Source organism: Acomys minous (genome assembly GCF_964271855.1).
Source record: "Acomys minous genome assembly, chromosome: 19".
In the NCBI taxonomy this organism is placed as follows: Eukaryota; Metazoa; Chordata; class Mammalia; order Rodentia; family Muridae; genus Acomys; species Acomys minous.
Genome location: NC_140499.1, coordinates 40,890,410 through 40,910,091, shown reverse-complemented (window position 1 = coordinate 40,910,091; position 19,682 = coordinate 40,890,410). Strand labels below are relative to the sequence as shown.

Genomic DNA, 19,682 nt, shown 5'->3' with positions numbered 1-19,682 from the left:
TACTGAACACTAGTTGGGCAGTAGACACACTAGCACCTAATAGTTCCCTTCAGGGAAAGCAGATATTGTTAGCACTGGTATTCAGAAATCCAAACCCAGAGTTACTTGATAAGCTCTTGCTTTTTCCTACTATGTCCCCTTCATATTTGAGTGGTATTCCTTAAAGATCAATCATTAAGTTTACCTGAATTCAGTCATGAAGGTATGTTATTAAACTGATGGCTAACTCTGTCATTGGCACTGTGGTGTTTTGTTGTTATTGTTTAATGATTTATTTACTTTTATTTATTTGTTTTTTGTTTCATTTTGTTTAGCATATATGTATGTGTGAGGGTGTCAGAGCCCCTGGAACTGGGGTAACAGACAATTGTGAGTCACTATGTAGGTGCTGGGAATTTAACTTGGGTCTCAGGGAGAGCTGCCAGTGTTCTTAACCACTGAGCCACCTCTCCAGCCTGTTGGCTCTGTGTTTTAAGCAGACCTGCAGACAGAAGCAGAAGAGCACAGAAACCAGAACCAGTGTTAGTTACCAATTTCTCACTAGATTTAAATAAAGCTCCTTCTTTATCTCGATGTGTTATACTTTCATAGTGATTCACAGCTAAGAGTTGAACGAAGCTGGAATCTGGCAAGCTGCCAGAATATAGAAACGGTCTGGATTTAGACAAAGGAGTAACTTAAGAGATGGAAGAATTGTTTGAAGGCATGAATATAATAAAGCTGAGGGCAAAACTTCATTCAGTGCCTGCCTAAATTGAAGTTAAGGCTGAGAACTTGAGAGTAAAGCATTACCTACATATTTACCTTTGGCCCTGTAACACCACATTTAGGTATGCATTGGATACATTTGCCTAAGTGCAAAGGGATGCTTGAATGAGATTACCCCTTGTATTAGATATCAATCTGTCTGTAATGGCAGAAACAATCCTCACTCATCAATAGGAACCTGGCTACATATATTATCTATAAATAATTAATCCTAACATCTACAAATAAATCTAATACATCCATGAGATGAAGTTGTACGACACTAGAAAAATGACACTGTCCATAGGGAGACATCACTGACATACATTGTTAAGAGAAATGGAGGTCAGGCACTTGTGAATGACCCCAGTCACCTCTGGGAGGCCTTGCCTGCAAACGCTAACAGAGTCAGATTCAGTGTTTGAATCTGGAGGGGCATGGATACGCAAGCTACCCAATGCTCACCTATTTGTCACTCACTAACCATTCCAACATTCTCTGTAATGCAGGACATTGCATTGGTTGCAATTGGTTTTCATTTATACAGCCAACCAAAAACAAATAGTATTTAAAACCAAGACAAATATCAGATAGGTACTGAAAACAGGCTAGGCATACAATATGTGAACTACATAGTGATGGCGATAAAGATGAGACATTCTTTTCAGCTTTAAAATAAACCTGGAGGGAGGGGCAGATGCAGCTCTGGCTGGCGTAGGCTGCACACACAAGCCCCTGGGCTCAGTCCTCAGCAACCTCCCAATGAAAAGAACATAACAAAACAAACGTGAGTTGAGTATTTGGAGCATGCATTGGGTCGTTACGGAAGAGAGAAAAGAACACGCCCATGTGAAGTTTCATTTCTTCTTTCAAGTCATAAGTACAAACCCTTTTCACAAGTTGACTGTGCTGTATTTCGTTTTGAGCGTGCACGAGCTCCGGGTTTCTTTCATTTGACTTCCTACAGCAGTAGCAAAGCAACAACAGTGTAAGGGAGGCCACGCCACTAATGCTCATAGCCTCGCACGCTAGCTCCATTTCTTCCCATTGCTTCTGTACCGAGGCTACGTGCATGACCATATTTGAATTGTAGTCTAAAAGTTTAAGATGTTGTTAGAGCACCGCCATCTGACTCCTTCCTTACCAGACTACATACACATCCTTCTGAAAGAAGCTCCATCTAGTTGGTAAATGTTTGTCAAGGGATTCTTAGGTGACAGGCACTACTGTGGGCGCTTGAACAATGATTATCAAGACAGTCAAGGCCCCAGCCTTCAAAGACCTTTTTTTTTTCTAGTCAAGAATAAATATCTAAGCCAGTAAGTGGGAATAATTTCAGACGTTTTATGGTGGGTGGCACTCCTAGAAGGTCAGGGAAGGTCCCTTCTCTAGGGACATTTGAGCTGATAGCAGATTATGGAACAAAAGCCACGCAGGGAGTTGAGGGCATCAGGGTCAGTGTATACAATGGCTCCAAGTAGGAAGGAGCTTAGTTTGAGGAAGCAAAGGAAGGCTGCTGGGGATGGACTTGGTGAGCAAAGGGCTAAGAAGTAGGCAAGGGTCAGCTTGGTAGGCCTGCCTGGACTTTGTTTTATTCTAATTACAGCGAGAGATCTTCGGAAGAGAAAATAGCCCAGGCTCTGTCCTAACTCTTAGGTTGCTTTCATCACCTAAGGAAGAGTGAATCACAGGGATGCACAATCACATGAGAGACACTGCTTAGGAAGATATTTCTGATATCAAATAAAAAAAGAGTCATGGCTTCAAAGAGGAAAATGCTGGATGAAACAGGCATAAATAAGAGGGTTTAAGATAAGTTTTGAAGGAGCATCTACAAGCTGTTAGTGAATTAAGTGCCCAGCATGAGAGAATACAGACAAGAATGACTTAGGTTGTAATTGTCTGTTTTTTACTGTTGTTCATTCATTCTTTTGGTTAGGAAGGTAGGTAGATGATGGTGTTATTTATTTAGTTTGAGAAAGTGTCTCAGTTACTGTTCTGTTGCTGTGAAGAGACACCATGACCAAGGCAACTTATAAAAGAAAGCACTTAATTGGAGCGTTGTTTACAGTTTCAGAGGGTGAGTTCATGAGCATCATGGCAGGAAGCGTGGCAGCAGGCAGGATACCATGGTGCTAGAGAAGCAGTGGCAAGCTTTCCTCTGGTCCACAAGCAGTAGGCAGAGAGACTGGGCTTCTCACGGGTTTGTGAAACCTTTAGCCCACCCACTATGACACACTTTTCTCCAAGAAGGCTATACCTCTTAATCCTTCCCAAAAGAGTTCTACCAAGTAGGGACCAAACAGTCAAATATATGAGCCTATGAGGGGCATTATCATTCAATCTACCACATAAAGGATCATATCTAGGGTAGAACTCTTTTCAATGTATATTAATTTTGTTCATGTTTGCTTGAAGTTGAGTACTTCAGGGATACCATTGGATATTTCAGTCTGAAGGTCAGAGCAGCTGTATAAATGTATCTCTAAATTTAGGAGCTCAATAACGCACAGTAATATTGGAAGCCATGGGCTAGAAAACCCCAACCCGGAGAGTGAACTGGAGGAGAGAAAAGAGTAGCTGGTCATAGGCACCCCTGTTTTCAGAAGTCAATGAGAGGTGAAATGGCACCTGTAAAAACCAAGGGGTTCTCTTCCTAGGTTAGGAGGGAAACAAGAACAGCATGATGTCACCGAAGCACAGAGCACAGGCTGAGTAAGGAAGGCCAGTGCTCTCTTCTGAGCTGCACACTGTTATCAGGTCAGTGAGGACAGAGAACAAAGGGAAAGCCAACGGGTTTGATAACATCTAGGTTTTGGTGACTTAAGCATGATTGATTGCAGTGGTATTCTGGCAGTTGAAGGCAGAATAGAGTTGGTTGAAACTCAATGGATTTGTTGTAACTCCAGTAAAAATACAAATAAGTTATTCCTTTATAAGATGACTCTTAAATATGCATTGAAGATCAAAAGATTAAAAAAAGAAAAGAAATGGCCAAACAGTATTTCATTTCCAATATCAAGCTATAATAAGCTACAGTAGTAATGAGATGTGGGTGTGTGGCCAGAGAACAAATCTAGATGGCGTGATTGGTTTTGACATGGAAAGCCTAAGTTGCATTCTTTTCGTTTGTTTGTTTGTTTGTTTTTGTTTTTTGAGACAGGGTTTCTCTATGTAGCCCTGGCTGTCCTGGACTCACTCTGTAGAATAGGCTGGCCTTGAACTCACAGAGATCCACCTGCCTCTGCCTCCCCAGTGCTGGGGATCAAACGTGTGCCCCAATACACCTTGCACTCCTCAGCATTCATAAATACCAGTCCCACAAGGACTGAGAATGTAAAAGGGTAGGGCCAGTTGTTACACTTTCCCTCGTTCTGAGAAAACATCTCACTATGTAGGCCTGGATGGTCTGGAATTTGCTAATATGAACCAAACTGGCCTGAAACGCACAGGAATCTGCCTCTCAAGTAGTGGGCTCATGAAGCGAGATGCCTTGCCCCATGGCAGAGTGCTCTTGAGTAAGGGGAGTTCTCTCTCCTGAAGAGAACAGGACAGAGGAGGTGCAAGTCTGTTCGCGAATGCGCTGCGAATGCCAATCTGAGGCTTCCAAAGTTGGTTATTGTAAGAAAACAAAAACAATACACAAACAAACAAAGGAGAGAAAGATATTCCTAGACTGACAGATACTACTATGCCTTGTAGGTTAGGGCCCAAAAGAGCTAGAAGGAACTGAAAGTGTTTCTGTTTCTCTAAAGAAGATGCTGTCTTTCAACATGTTGTCAGAAAGCCCTTCAACAAAGAAGGTAAGAAGCCTGGGACCAAAGCACCCACGAGTCAGCGTCTGTTGCTCCGCATCTGCTGCAGCACAAATGCTGACATATTGCTCTGAAGAAACAACGTACTAAGATTTTTTTTTTTTTTTTAAGGAGGAGGCTGTAGGAGATGCTTAAGTTTTAGTAAAGAGAAGCCAAAGGAAGCCAAAGAAAAACACCAGGAACAGATTACAAGACGTAGGCTGTCCTCACCGGGACAGTCTGCTTCTAAATCTTTAAGAGGAACAAATAAATCATCAGTCCTTGAAAAAAAATTATGATATTCTACAATGTACTAAGCATACAAGAATGAGATGCAGCTGTGTGCAACAGTATAGTTAACAAACAAAACAAAAAACCCAAGTCAAACAAAGCAAAACAAGGCCCATGCACATGGCACAAGAGCAAAACTTATGCCCATCCCAAACAAGGAAACTGCTTAACGTGTCATTTAGGAATACACTGTCTCAGACCCATCTTAAGGGACCATCGTGACGTGCGGAGCCTTTTGGGAACAGTTTCTACGTGCTGCAGTTGGGGGAGCTGAGCTTTTCATTTGGAGACTTCATGGCAAACTTCTCAGAAAGTCCTCACAGGCACACACAACCCTCCATGCCACCCCACCCCACCCCACCCCACCCCACCCCACCCCACCACACCACACCCCACCACACCCCACCCCACCCCACCACACCACACCCCACCACACCCCACCCCACCTCCAGATGGGATTCAGAGATGAACGGAGAAGTACATCCGCTTGGAACCATGGAGTCTGCCGTTCTGGTCGGAACCCCGGTCAACCGCTGAGGCTTTTTTCTCTGTCCCCGTGAGACTGGAACCTGCACCACTTTCCTACTCCATGGCTTCTTAATGTCTCCTCACTCAGCTCTCGGAGCTTTGGGTCAATCTTTTTCTTTCTCAAAACAAAAACAAAAACAAAAACAGAACCAGGCTTTTGAAAAATCCGAGAGAGCTTGCCTTCAGGCTGCTTCGTTCCTCCCAAGGATTTAAACAACTATTTTGAAATTCAAAAAACCCAAGCAATGACCTCTTTGTTCTATGGGCAGCAGACATTGCTTCTGTAAGACAAACGCCTTAGGTTCAGTCTATGCCTAATGCTGACAAAGTGAAAAAAAAAAAAGTCTGAATTCCTAAAAAGGAAAGATCTGAAAACCTTAACCCTGCTTCCCTATAGCTTACCACTGAATCAAGCGCTTCCTGACAGCCCAGCTGCCTTTCTCCACAGTTTCCCAATTGCATTCTGAGTTCTAGCTCCTATTGATCTCCCTGCTTAGAATTCCCAAGAGCACCGGCCACTTGGCTGAAGAGCATCATGTCTGTGCGCTTACAGTCCCTCCGGTCTGAAATGTGTCTGTCTTCCTGTCTGCCTTCTGCCTATTTCCGACCATACTGTGAAACTTTGGGAGCCATCTGGCTAACTGTCCTCCTCTGAGGTCTGAGTTGTGTTTCTTTGCAGTATCCTTTCAGATTGCTAAATTCTGACCCCCTCACTCTCTGCCCTTTGTTTACCCGGGCCTGGGCTCTTCCCGAAACTCAGACTTACCAAGGCGCCTGGCTAACCAGGGCCTTATACTAAACTTGGTTGAAATTCTTTCTTAAGTGGTGTTGTTTTGCTGACGGATCTCTGCCCTTTGTTTAAACTATCTGGCCTCTCCCCAGTCAGCCAAAGCATTTGTTTTCCAGCTTCAGTAGCACCTTGTACAGGGCTCCTTTGAAGTGTGTAGCACAACCTATCATTTCCTGAGATGAGTATTTGACCATACTGTTACCCTCTCAGAGGCGGAGTTCGTACTTTATTTATCTTTATAGCACCTGTCACAGTCATAGTGATCAGTACACATTCCACCAGTGACCCTTGGATTTTAAGATGGACTGAGTAATACACGGCTATGGAAAACCTTACTGTGCATATATTCGGTAACGGTTGTATATTTTGGTCTCTAAAGCTTACGATGGCGCCTCCTTATGGAAGAACCCCCAGGGCTCCGTTAATGTGGCCCCTGAATGCCTTTGTGCATCCATCCATTTCCCTTCAGTGGCTTAAAGCTCTTACTAAACACTTATTTTTCCCCATCTTTCTTTCTTTTCTTTTCTTTATTATTATTATTATTATTATTATTATTATTATTATTATTATTTTGGTTTTTCAAGACTGGGTTTCTCTGTGGAGCCTAGGATGTCCTGGGCTTTGTAGACCAGGCTGGCTTTGAACTCATAGCAATCAACCTGCCTCTGCCTCCAGAGTGCTAGGATTAAAGGTGTGCGCCACCACCGCCCCAGCTTCCTCATTGTTGTTCATGAACCATTTACTCTTATCTGAGCTCTGCACTGCCTGTAGCTGCTCCTTCGTTTCCATTCTCCACAGGGATCCTACGCACAGTGGATGCCAGTGCACACTTACTAAACAAGCACCTCCAGGTTGCTACTACTTCTGTACTTTACACTGTTGATCTTTGCACGCCACCTTATGTGGTTTGCATGCCACGATTTAAAATTTTATTTGTTCTTTGATAATTTCATAGTATGTGCAGCAGGAATTGATCATGCCCCACCCGAATCCTCCTTCTTCCTCCCCTAAGATCCCCCCTCAGCACGTGCCTCCCTCCGTCTTCATTCATGCAATTGTTTACTTCTCATTCATAATTCTTTTGTTTATAAAGCCACTGAGTCCAGTCTGTGCAGCCTGTGTGAATATGGGTAACTTACCAGCTGCCATACCCACAAAGAAAAGTGACCCCCCCCATCCCCACCCCCCAGCAGCCATCAGCTGTCAATATCTCTTTAGCTCAAGATGGAATTGCATGATTGGGATTATTGACTGGCTTGGTCTCCAAACCAGCAACCATGGCTACAGGGAGTCCAGCAGTGCAACCACCACGCTGTGTTTAGAAAACAGCACCCCTCCCCTCCTCCCCTCCTGTCCTCCACCCCTCCTCCCCTCCTGTCCTCCACCCCTCCTCCCCTCCTGTCCTCCACCCCTCCTCCCCTCCTGTCCTCCACCCCTCCTGTCCTCCACCCCCCTCCTTCCTCCCCTCCTCCCCTCCTCCCCTCCTGTCCTCCACCCCTCCTCCACCCTCCCTCCTCCCCTCCACCCCTCCTCCCTCCACCCCTCCTCCCTCCTCCCTCCTCCCCTCCTCCCTCCACCCCTCCTCCCTCCTTCCCTCCTCCCCTCCTCCCCTCCTGTCCTCCACCCCTCCTCCCCTCCTAACTTTCTTTCCTCTCCTTTTTTCCAATGTATGTCCTGAGCCCGGTTGAGGGAGATTAATACAGATGTCTCATTTAGGGCTGAACACTCAACAGTCACTTATTTTCAGTTCTTTGACAAGCTGTGAGTCTCTATACTGACTGCTGCCCGTACAAAAAGAAACTTCTTTTTATCCAGTGTGAGAGTAGAAGCAAGTTTTAACAACATGCCCGTTCAGCAAAACAGCAGTAGCAGATTCTCCTTGAGGACCTATGACCTCCCAAGCCATAGCCTTTGGTCAGACTGACAGTAGCAGGCATGAATTCCTTCTTCCAAGTAGGCCTCACATCCCAGCAGGGGACAGTTGGTGACCCCCTAGAACAGTCATGCCACTACTGTACCCCTGGGCAGATTTTGCCTGGCAGATTGGTATTGCAAAATTTATAGTCTGCCACTGGGCAAGTCTAATAATAACTTTTCTTCCCCAGTGGCCTACATACCCCAACAGGGAGGAAGTTTCCAGGTCAATTCCAGCTTGATTTTCTCTATGTGCTGCAACCAAAGTGTGTTGCCTTCAGCAACTGGGTTTTCCCACCTCGTTATGGTGTGCTATTTTGGGGGTGTCTAGCGCCTCACTGACCACTAACATGTGGGGAAGTAGACTATGCCTGATAGTGAGATTTTAATTTAATAGCCCATGTCTTCTTTAAGAAGAAGCATTTTTCAGTCATGCAGGTTATCTGAGTTCAAACTACTACTTCTCTATCTTTTCTATTCTATTTTTTAGTTAGTCTACAAAATAGTAGGTTTCCATAACTTTTGTTTGTTTGTTTGTTTTTTGTTTTTTTGTTTTGTTTTGTTTTTTTGAGACAGTTCTGGCTGTCCTGGAACTCGCTCTGTAGTCCAGGCTGGCCTCGAACTCATGGAGATCCACCTGCCTCTGCCTCCCAAGTGCTGGGATTAAAGGCATGTGCCACTACAGCTCAGCCTGGGTTTCCATAACTTTTATTGGCTACTAAGATATCTTCTAGCTTTCCTTATTCTAACTAATATAAGAGATCATTTGTTTTTCAAATAGCTTATTTTCTTATAAAGGGAGTTATTTTTCTTATTCTTCAAAAAAAGCTAAGTATGACTAAGTGTAAAATTAAAAACAAAAAGAGAATATTTGTTTTTCTTAGTTTGTTGTCAGTGATGGAGGACCTAAGTCCTCAGAATGATTTATTGGGGGGTGGGGTCATAATATTTTTAGAAGGCAATTACATAACCTGAACTATTACCTTAATAACGTAAAAAATCACAGTGCCAATGACCATATCTCTCAGGTCTACATGCCAAAGCGAGCTGTCACTGTCTCCAGCTTCTCTCTGAGTACACAGAGAGGCCAGAACGAAGCATGGCTTAGGAATGTGTATAATCAGGCTGAGGAACAGAGGATCCGAGAGATAAAAATCAAAACTTGAATCATACTCATTGAACCAAACCAGTTCTTTTCTGTGTTTTTATTTGGAAACTTCTGAGAAGCACAGGAATGTCTTGGTGTTTGGAACAAAAACAAACAAACAAACAAAACATATTTGTGACAATTTTTCTTTTTGTTGTTGTTGTTGTTTTGTTTTGTTTTTCAAGACAGGGCTTCTCTGTGTAGCCCTGGTTGTCCTCAACTCACTTTGTAGACCAGGCTGACCTTGAACTCACAGTGATCTGCCTGCTTCTGCCTCTTGAGTGCTGGGACTAAAGGTGTGCGCCACCACACCTGGCTTGCATGTTGTCTTCTTAATTGGCCTTTATTTTGTAGTTAGAGATGTCCAGGCTGTTTTATTTCCCGTAGTGTTTTCTGAGTTCCATAGTTTCAAATAGCTATAGAACTGCCGGCTACCTAAATGAGGGGGTGAGGGGTGGTGAATGTTGTGAGGTGACAAATGAAGTCTTCCTGGCCCTCTGTCCTCATCCATCAATTGATTAGAAGACATCCAAATTCCTTCCTGAATTCCCAGAGCCTTACACATTTTAGTTCAAGTTGACCTTTGGCTTTCCTGAGTTCAAGAGCCAGCAGCACAGCCTAACTACCTCTGGAGGTATGAGTCATTTTGCATTTCACCTTCAATGGTGAAAATAACGGTAACTCAGAGTGATGCTGCCCACCTATAATCCCAGCACTTGGGAGACAGGAGCAGGAAGGAGTTCAAGGTCTTCCTTTGGCATATAAGGAGTTCAAAGCTAGCCCAAGTTACAAAAGAACCTGTCACAAAACAAAAACAAATGAAACAAACTATAATAAAAAAAAACATTTTTCTATAGCTTTAAGTTAGCATTTAAAGTAATGATTTTTCTATGGCATTTTCAACCATATTTGTCATTTATTCGGGTTTTTTTGTTTTGTTTTTGTTTTTGTTTTTGTAGACATGGTTTCTCTGTGTAGCCTCAGCTCACTTTTTAGACCCGGCTGGCCTTAACTCATAGAGATCTGCCTGCCTCTGCCTCCCAGAGTGTTGGGATTACAGGCATGTGCGCCACCACACCCAGCTTATGACTGGCCTTCTTACAGTGAATTAAGCCTGTTTTAATTTTCATATATTTTGTTGTTTAAACCAGAGTTAAGAAATGTTCACTTCAGGTGCTGAGTCTGGGTCTTCCCACGTGCCTTGGGCTCAGTTTGCAGATAATAAAAGGATCACTGTCTCTCCTGCTCCTCCAACTCTGCCCACAATTTAGCAGAAGAAAAGTCATTCAGACACTCCATGCTGCCCTTCCTTTCATCCAGGCCGTCCCTCCGATTTTCTCTCTAAAAGAACATGCAGCTGTTTATAAAACGTCTGTTTAGAAGTTCTTCTTAGGAGGCAAAAGTAAATCTCAAGCTTCTACTGGCTTTGGCTTTCTGCATCTTTGCTTTCTGACAGTGTTTTGTGAGTGGTGATGAGAGTAAAGAGTTACGTTACTATTAAACAGGGGAAAGCAGAGGAGCAAAACTGATGCTACCACCCCACCAGATGCCTCGGAGGAGAGTGGTGTTCTAAGGCAACAAGTGTTCTTTTCTGCTGCCTCATTGGCTAGGAGCCAGCACCATCAGTGTCCAGTGTAACTAACTGGGAGGGATTGTTTTGAAGGGGAGGCAGAGGTCACTCATCAGGGCAGCCCATATTTGGCCATCTCAGCACTTTAGAAGTGATGTTAGACATTCAAAGTGATGAAAATCAAACAGGACCGCTCAGTCGGGGCAGCTGGCTGCCATCAGGAGAGCAGATCTCCCTTCTACTATTCTTTGGATGCATTCGAGTGAAGAATGTTTCACAATGTTCAACTGATATAATAAATGACCCAGCAAGTCACGACACAATGCAGTGCATATCTTAAGTAGAAGCCAGAATTTGCCATTTAATTAGAATGCTGTTTAAAATGAGTGCGGTGTTTGTTTATTGTAATTGTAACTGCCGGTTAAGGAGCCATCCGCTTCTTTGCAATCATGGCCATCCAATTTTGCACTCAATAAAGAATTAACTTTCATTCAAGAAACTTTTACCGAAACATTCTAATTTACAACTCTTTATTTTATTTGTGCTTTTTCATTTAAGATGGAGTCTCAATAGGTAACCTTGGCCTGCGCCCCAACTCATGGGCTCCGCGGATCTTCCTGCTTCAGCCTTTTAAGAAGCCAGGGTTACAGACGTGCTGCCCAAGGGGCGCCTAGTTCAAAATCCTAATTCTGGCTACACCCACTACACTATTTTAAATGCAAAACTTCAAACTGAAACATTATAGCGTTAGATCATTTTCTGAGTCTGCAACCTATATTTTTTTCTTTCCTGTGGCCTGGCAGAAAGAAAATTACTTAAGTAACATCTACTATTTAAATAGGAGGTTCTTAGCCAGAGAAACACAGTCCTGAATAGGAGAGAGAGCTTCCCATTCATAGGAAGATGCCTTTCTACAAACGAAAACAGATAAGAAGCAAGAAAATGGACAGTTGATCACAGTCATTTTAGATAATTCTATGTCCTAAGAAACCAAACACGATGATGTGCTAGAGACTGAGCAGCATGGTAAGGCATAGCTACTTCAGGGAGGTCATGAAAGGCACTGAAGACAGTTCAAGTCCATCCAGGGAAAGGTTTAGCTTTGAATAACAAAGTAGATGGTCGAGCCTTGTATTAGGGATATAGAAATGAATTTCGGGGTGGAAGGGAGCAGTAGGTTAGAGATAAAGGCTGAGCTCAATAATTCCTTAAGGTTCTGTTTTATAGATAATTTCTACCGGGCATCAGACTAGGGACGTGAGACTGAAAAAAGAAAAAAAAAAAAAAAACAAACCCAAACTAATTAAAAATGAATGTGATGGGTGTACAAAATACACACGTAGGTATGGAAGGAGAGTAGAGTAACAGATAGATTTGGGCCATGTGCGGAGATCCAGGAGAGTACATCATGGAACTAAAGGAGGCAGCTAGTGGAGGTAGCTACACTGGAAAAGGACCCAACTGTGGCAGGAACAAGCTGGAAGTGTCAGTGGCTGGGATGGCAACTCTCTGGTATGGGTGAAAATGCATCTGAAATTAATTTAGCAAATACTATAGAAAAGCAAATGAGAACTTGGTTCCATGAGGGCATTGATACAAGTGGGGGGCTCCTGAGGTGTTTTGTGCCCAGTGACTAACAGTGTATCTGTGAGCAGAGACGAGGTCATGAGGTGGGTGCTCAAGAGATGTTGGTTTCTTCTCCCTTTCATCTTGACAGCCTGTAGTTATAAATTATGTCTCATTGCAACTCCCATGTGATCTTAATTCTGGTCCCATCCGCTACCATTTTTTTTTTTTAATGCAAAAATGGAGACTAAAACATTAAACTTTTTATTTGTATTTTTATTTATTATTGTTGTTGTTGTTTTGAGACAGGGTTTCTCTCTGTATCCTTGGCTCTCCTGGACTCATTTTGTACACCAGGTTGGTCTCGAACTCACAGTGATCCGCCTGCCTCTGCCTCCCAAGTGCTGGGATTAAAGGTGTGGGCCACCACCGCCCGGCTAAAATATTAAACTTTAAGGTAATTCCTAAGTCTTTTTGTGAGCTGGCAGAGACAATGTGGATAATTTCTGCTGCTATTTCAGTGTGCCCAAGAGTCTCCATTGGGAAATAACACTCTTTATAGGCCTAGTTAATCTCCTCAGTATTGCTGTGCCGAGCTGCTAATAACTTCTGAGTTTAAACTCTAAAATAACCATTAAGAACAGAGATTGCTTATCAGTTACTCGCTAGACTGCCCCACTGCACACAGGTCAGTGACTCCTCACGGAGCCACCGACACTTACTTCATGGTCCCATCTAATTCGGTCAGTATACACCAAGCCCTTGCTGAGTGACCAGCAGAGTGGACACAGGAATGACCACAGTGAGGACACAGGCCCCGCCCAGCCTCACACTGGCTAACGCCAAGGTTACCCAACTCTTCCCACTAGCAGAGAGGTGACTTTCCCACCACGCTACATTCCCAAGAGGTCTTTTACTCAGCCGAAAAAGGCAGTGTGTGTACAATTCCAGACTGCTTCAAAATAAGAACTAAAGGAGATCTGTTCCCAGACAGCTTTCTCTCACGGAGGAAGAAGACACATCTCCTTTGCGTTGAACGTGTTGAACTACAAAAAGTGATACACACTTGAGTTAAAATATTTTAACTTCCCAAGAAATGAGAAGCACTTCATCTTTACTAAAGGTAAAAGTGTCTACAAGAACGTTCACTTTTTAACCTGAGTAGATATAAACATTTATTTCTGAACACTTACCCACTCTACATATGCACAGTGTTCTCATGAAGAAAAATACCACTGCAGTTTTCTTTAAAAAAATATTTTAAAAGATATGTGTGTGTGTGTGTGTTTGTGTGTGTGTGCGCTCTCTTCATGCACACCAGAAAAGGCATTCAGATTCCATTACAGAAGGTTGTGAACTCCCATGAAGTTGCTGGGAATTGAACTCAGAACTTCTGGAAGAGCAGTCAGTGCTTTTAACTGATGAGCTATCTCTCCAGCCCACCACTGCAGTTTTTTTACTTCTAATATTTACTTTGTTTATGTGTATAATGCATGTATATCACACACATGTAGATGTGCATGCATGTACATATGTGGAGGCCAGAGAGCAATGTTCAGTGTCTTCCTCAATTGCTGTCCGCCTGATGTTTGTTGTTGTTGTTGCTGTTTTTGCCCTTCTGAGTATCACAAAAGTTTATTTAGCAAAAAGTGTCATATAAAAATGTACACAACCCAATTCTACATCACAATCAAACTGGCTCTTTGGAGTAGGGATGTGGGCACCTCTGCTGAGCAGGCACTGTTTAGACTCTTTCCAAGGCTTCTAACATGACGGTGCTGTTTCCTCATACGAACACCATTCCAACGTTGTTCTGTTGCCCACTAGCTGCCATCTCCACAGACTCATCACAAGATTCATGAAGGGATCAAAGCCCCGAAGTATTCCTTGTCCGTGTCTGCCACCATTTAACTTCAATGATAACTTCTTGTCCATAAATATCCTCAGTTCAGGAGGATGGGCCTTGCTCATGGCTCCTCAGCAGGCTTGGCACCACGGAGAAGGTGTGAGCAGCTTCACCCCACGTGATGTTTTGCGACATCTCACTGAGCATGGAACCCACCAATTTGGCAAGACTGGTCATAACACAGGGTTCTTCCTGTCTCCAGGGCCCAGCACCTGGCGTCTTCACATGGCATATGGAGTGCTGACCTCAGGTCTCCATGCTTGTGTGGTAGGACGGGCACCTTATTCCTCCTACATCTATGCCATACGTCATTCTGGCTTTGGTGATCACCTTGTATCCTCACAGTGCATTTTTTTTCTGCTCATCCTTTAGTACACCTTGTAATTGTTGGCTTAACACCAGGCACGTTGTACCTGTAGTAAGTTCTGAGGTAAAATAATCCTTCAGTGGGCAGTTCTACTAATCTGGTTTATAGCTGGGCTTTCCTTAGGGTTGGTGTGTCAATTTCAAATGATTCAGATATTCAAGTGTCCTTTTTCCTGAGTTCCTGAATCCTCTCTTAGCTTTTGGGCTCCCTTTGGCCTTCAGAGAGTGTCTGGGTCTTACAGTTCTTTCAGCCTTAAAGGTTTTCTGTGTAGTGACAGTGTGTGTGTGTGTGTGTGTGTGTGTGTGTGTGTGTGTGTGTGTGTGTCGGGAGAGTTCTATAGCTTTCTGACTTACTCTGAGTTTTTAGTGGCCTGTGTCTTAGGAGTTTGGCCTTCCAGCAGATCTACTGATAACAACCAGAGAGTTAGTTTGAGGATGATTCAATAGAAACCTGCCAAACCAAAGCCCAAAAAAGAAAAAAGACCTAAAAACATTGAAGAGCTGCAGATGATGTCAAAATGGATAACGTGTACATAATTGGAACACTGGAAGAAAAAGAGAGAAAATTAGCACCACTTGCTTGAAATGACTATTTTCATGTTAAGGGAGGTGTTATCAGGCATATGATTTTCAGTATAAAGTCAATGGTGGCTTTAAAAAGGAGATCAGCTTATGTGTGTGTCAATTTTATGTGTGTATGAACGTCTGATTGTGGAGTCTCTCATTCCTTCCCTTAGGTGAAGCTTAAAAGATTTCCCACCCCAGTGAAAGAGTTAAAGGATTATTTCAAGTCAAGGATGAGTAATCTTCTCAGAGTGTGGGGAGTTGAGAGTAAAAGATACAGGAAACAGCAATAATATAAGAATAAAACCACCTCCAGAAAGCAGGCAGATGGCGCAGAGAATTTTTTTTTTTTTTACTATAAGATTTGTTTAATGCTGCAAATGCCTACTTGTCCTCATTCAATGGATATATATTTATCCCAGGGAAGACGCGGTGACTGTTAATAGAACTCTGACAGCTAGGCGTGTGAAATGTGAGTCACATGCGTAGAGAATCATCCATTCACAAGGGTCTCATTCAGCGAGAAGCGAAACTTTCACAACTCAAGGTGTTTGTAGAGTGACTGTGAGAGCCACTAGGCCTTCTTGTAAGCCTTCTGATTTTCCTGGCTGAGAATGTCCAGCAGCTGCTTGTCAGTCATATGCTGCGACGTGACTCACCTAGCCCGAGTTACAACATCTAGGCAGCACAGCCCTCAAAAAGCATCAAGTTCTTGAATGGCTGTCACCAGACCCAGAGAGTTTCAGGAACCCTTGAAGTTGATGGTGCAAAGAACCCCGGCTTTCTGTTTAGCGCGTGCCAGCTTCCAACCAACTGCTTAAGCCTCATTCCAAGTACTCTTTTGCCTTGTTAATCTGGAACCCACTTTCCTTCAACCATATTTAGGACAATGATGTTCAGTGGACCTTCTCCGCATAGCCAATAGAACGACTTTTTTTTGCATAGCAGTTTTAACCGCTGAGTATTAAAGGCTAGAGAGTCTAAACTAAGCCCAGGATCTCACAAAAAAATCTGTTTGCTTGCTGAAGGAACACAGCAGGGCATTTTCTATCTTAAGTAGCTAAGCACACCATGCTTCTGGAATGAGAAGTGAGCCCTGAAGTGTTCACAGTGTGGTGCAACGGATTGTTTCCTATCTTCAAGAGAAGCCAGAGAAGGTTTGTTCCGTTGGTTTTCAAAAAACCTTTGCAACAAAACATGATGAGGAGAAAAGGCAAGTCTGACAATTCTATAAGGCTTCCTGTGCGAAAGCCCCTTTCAGACAGACTGCCGTTCGCAAGGTCCTTCTGCCATCTCATAAGGGAAGGGGACAGCGGCAGCCAGAGTCCCTGAAGTGAAGTGATAACAAAGGGGAAAAGAAGAAATAAATATGAAGTCAAATCTTAATTTAGGTCCCAAAGTAAACAAACAGCAATCCCTGTAAATCTTGCCTCCCTCCCCCACCCCAAATACACAAAGTTGTGGGGTTTTGTTTTGTTTTGTTTTTTTTCTATTTTGTTTTTCGAGACAGGGTTTCTCTGTGCAGCCTTGGCTGTCTTAGACTCACTTTGTAGACCAGGCTAGCCTTGAACTCACAGAGATTCATCTTATAGGCATGCGCTGCTGCCCCTGCCACCACTACCGCCATCACCACCACCACCACCCTGCTAAGGTTAATTTCTTTACCAAACCATGATGAACTGTGCTCTATCCAAAGTGAATAACAGAAACATACAGTTCTCAGCATATATTTCAAAACACACACTGACTGGCATTATAGAGATTCAAAATAGCTTCTGTAAATCTAAAACTCTAGATTTTACAAACACGTGTAAGTTGTCCTCCATTCCACACAAAGTTTGGGAGCTACTTATCTTTTAATATCAGTATTAACTTTTAATATCAGTATTAACCTTTGACCACTCTTATGCTCCAAAGGAAATAAACTCAAGACATGGAACCATAGTATCAGGGGTTGGGGGGTGGAGGGGTGGGGAAAGGCGGGGCACACTTGTTAGCCAATACCATTCTTTCTCAGAAGCCCCAATGCCTTTTAGGGAAACTGCAGAGTCTATGCGGAACTGAAGGTCTCCTGTCCTGGAATCGACTTCCAAGGGCACATAGGATTCTGGGACATGGCTTCTAGTTTGCCTGAGAACAGCGTCCTCGCGTGTTCTGCACTCGCTCTTTTGTTGATTTTCCCGGTTATATTTTGCTTCCAAGAGAACTGAAGATGCTGCTCTGATGGGACCTTTTGTAGTGAGTTCACGCACGCGCGCACACACACACACACACACACACACACACACACACACACACACACACGGTGCAGGGCTTCCTGGCTCTGAAGCACTTTCAAGTACAGAGATCTCTCTTAACTTTTCAATCTCAAGATCGGTGGATTTATTGGGATGGCGCTGACATAAAAAAAAAAAAAAAGACATCATGTGAGTCTAACTAACAGCTGCACGGAATTTAGACTCATGTAAACTGGTCTGACATCACACGCTCTGCATGTGAGTTCCTTGGGTATTCCGCATATGGAGCTAATACAATAACACGCATACAAAGTCCCTGTGGTTTATGGCGTGATGAACTCCAGAACCGGAGGAATGAAGCCAGGGAGGCGACACCATTTGCTGAATGGAGCTGGCTTTGGATAATGTCTCATTCTCACTAAGCTACTTGGTTTCACTAGGGGAAGTGCCAGAGTCTGCATGGTACCAGCAATAGGCTTTAAGATGGGACTGCTAGTCTGCACTTGTCTGAGGGAGGGGGGAGAGAGGGAGGGGGGAGAGAGAGAGAGAGAGAGAGAGAGAGAAGGGGGGAGGGAGGGAGGGAGAGAGAGAGAAGGGGGAGGGAGGGAGAGAGAGAGAGAGAGAGAGAGAGAGAGAGAGAGAGAGAGAGAGAGAGAGAGAGAACTCTCAGATTTATTTGCCTTACTCCTTGAAAAAAATGCTTGTGGGGGTGTAAAGGGGCTGAAGTATGGCATGGTAAAGCCAGGTTACTCCTTACAGACAGTGAGGAAAATGCAGGTGAAAGAAGAGAACGTCCTGTCTCAATACAGAGTCCTGGCGAGACACAGCACTCCTTAGCAGGGGTGGGGGTGGGGTGGGGATGAGGTGGGGGTGGAGGCTGGGTTTATGCCCAGACCCGGTAGCATGGATGGAATCAGTAACCATCCACACTGACCCACAGCTGTAAACAAAGGCCGCGCATGTTCTCTTCCTTCTGCTCAACACAGGGACTACAAACACTTGACAAATAGTTCTGTGCTGCTCTGACAGACTATAACGTGACCTAGAAAAAAACGAAATAGGCCCCTTTTCAAAGGAGAACCAAAGTCCCATGCATACCTCTTGGCCAATTAGCCACAGAGAGGAAGGCCTTTGGAAAATATCCAGCAGCACCTTGACCTCCGGTTTGATCGGTGGAGTTGAGTTGCTTTCACCACCATCACCGGCCTGGATCAGAGAGGACACAGCGCTGAGTGTTGTGTTCTATACAAATGCATATGACGATGGAATTGTTTCAAGGTCAATGGACGCACTATGAAGTAGACACCTCAGAGTGAACCTCAATTTTTTTTATTTTATTAATTTATGTTTCAAGGTCAATGGACACACTATGAAGTAGACACCTCAGAGTGAACCTCAATTTTTTTTTATTTTATTAATTTATTCATATTACATCTCTATGGTTATCCTATCCCTTGTATCCTCCCATTCCTCTCTCCCTCACATTTTCCCCTTACTCTCCTCCCCTATGACTGTGACTGAGGGGGACAGACCTCAATTTTTAGATCAGTGGCGGAAGTTATGGCAGGGATCCACGGCCGGAACCTAGAGGCAGGATTTGAACCGGACGAAGGACAATAAGGCACGCAGCTCACTGGCTTGTTCTCCATGTCTTGTTCGGCCCGCTTTCTTATACAATTGCAGTGGCCCGGGGCCTTCCACGTGCATCAATAATCAAGAAAATGCCCCGAACACTTGCCTCCAGGCCAATCTGATGAAGATAGTTTGCCAAAGTTCTCTCTTCCCAGATGACTCTAGCTTATGCCAAGTTGACAAAAACCAAAACAAAACAAAGCAAAACTAACCAGCACAGTAGGAAAAGAACGAGGATATAAAGGAAATAGAAATAGATAAATTCTCAAAGTATTACTGGACAACTTTTTAGGGTAAAAAGTTCCAACAAGTTAAACTTCGCTGCACAAGCTGATATGCTAATTAACGAAGCAAGGACTATGTGGTGGGGGAGTGGGGGGGCACAGAGAAGGAGGTTTATTCAATGTGATCACCCCGAGAAAAGGAATAAAGAAGAGTACAGTAACCCACCTCGCCAATTCAGTTTCGGGGTACCAGTGTGACCTTTAGGTTTAAATAGAAGACAAAAGGTCTGTATAGTCAAGCAGCTCGGCCACGCTCTGGTCCCACTCATCACTGACCCAGCACTGTCCCAGGTGGAATAAAGAGGAATCCTGAAAGGTGCTCCCATAAATCATTAAACTGTTGTGG

The 19,682-nt window shown here is 43.8% G+C and overlaps 1 pseudogene across 1 annotated transcript; it reads right to left on the bottom strand.

Moving 5' to 3' along the window:
• Nucleotides 1–14,091: 14,091 nt before the first annotated feature.
• Nucleotides 14,092–14,318, bottom strand: LOC311589980 (small nuclear ribonucleoprotein G-like; annotated as a pseudogene). The gene has a single exon. The product of its transcript is annotated as a small nuclear ribonucleoprotein G-like (transcript).
• Nucleotides 14,319–19,682: the final 5,364 nt, after the last annotated feature.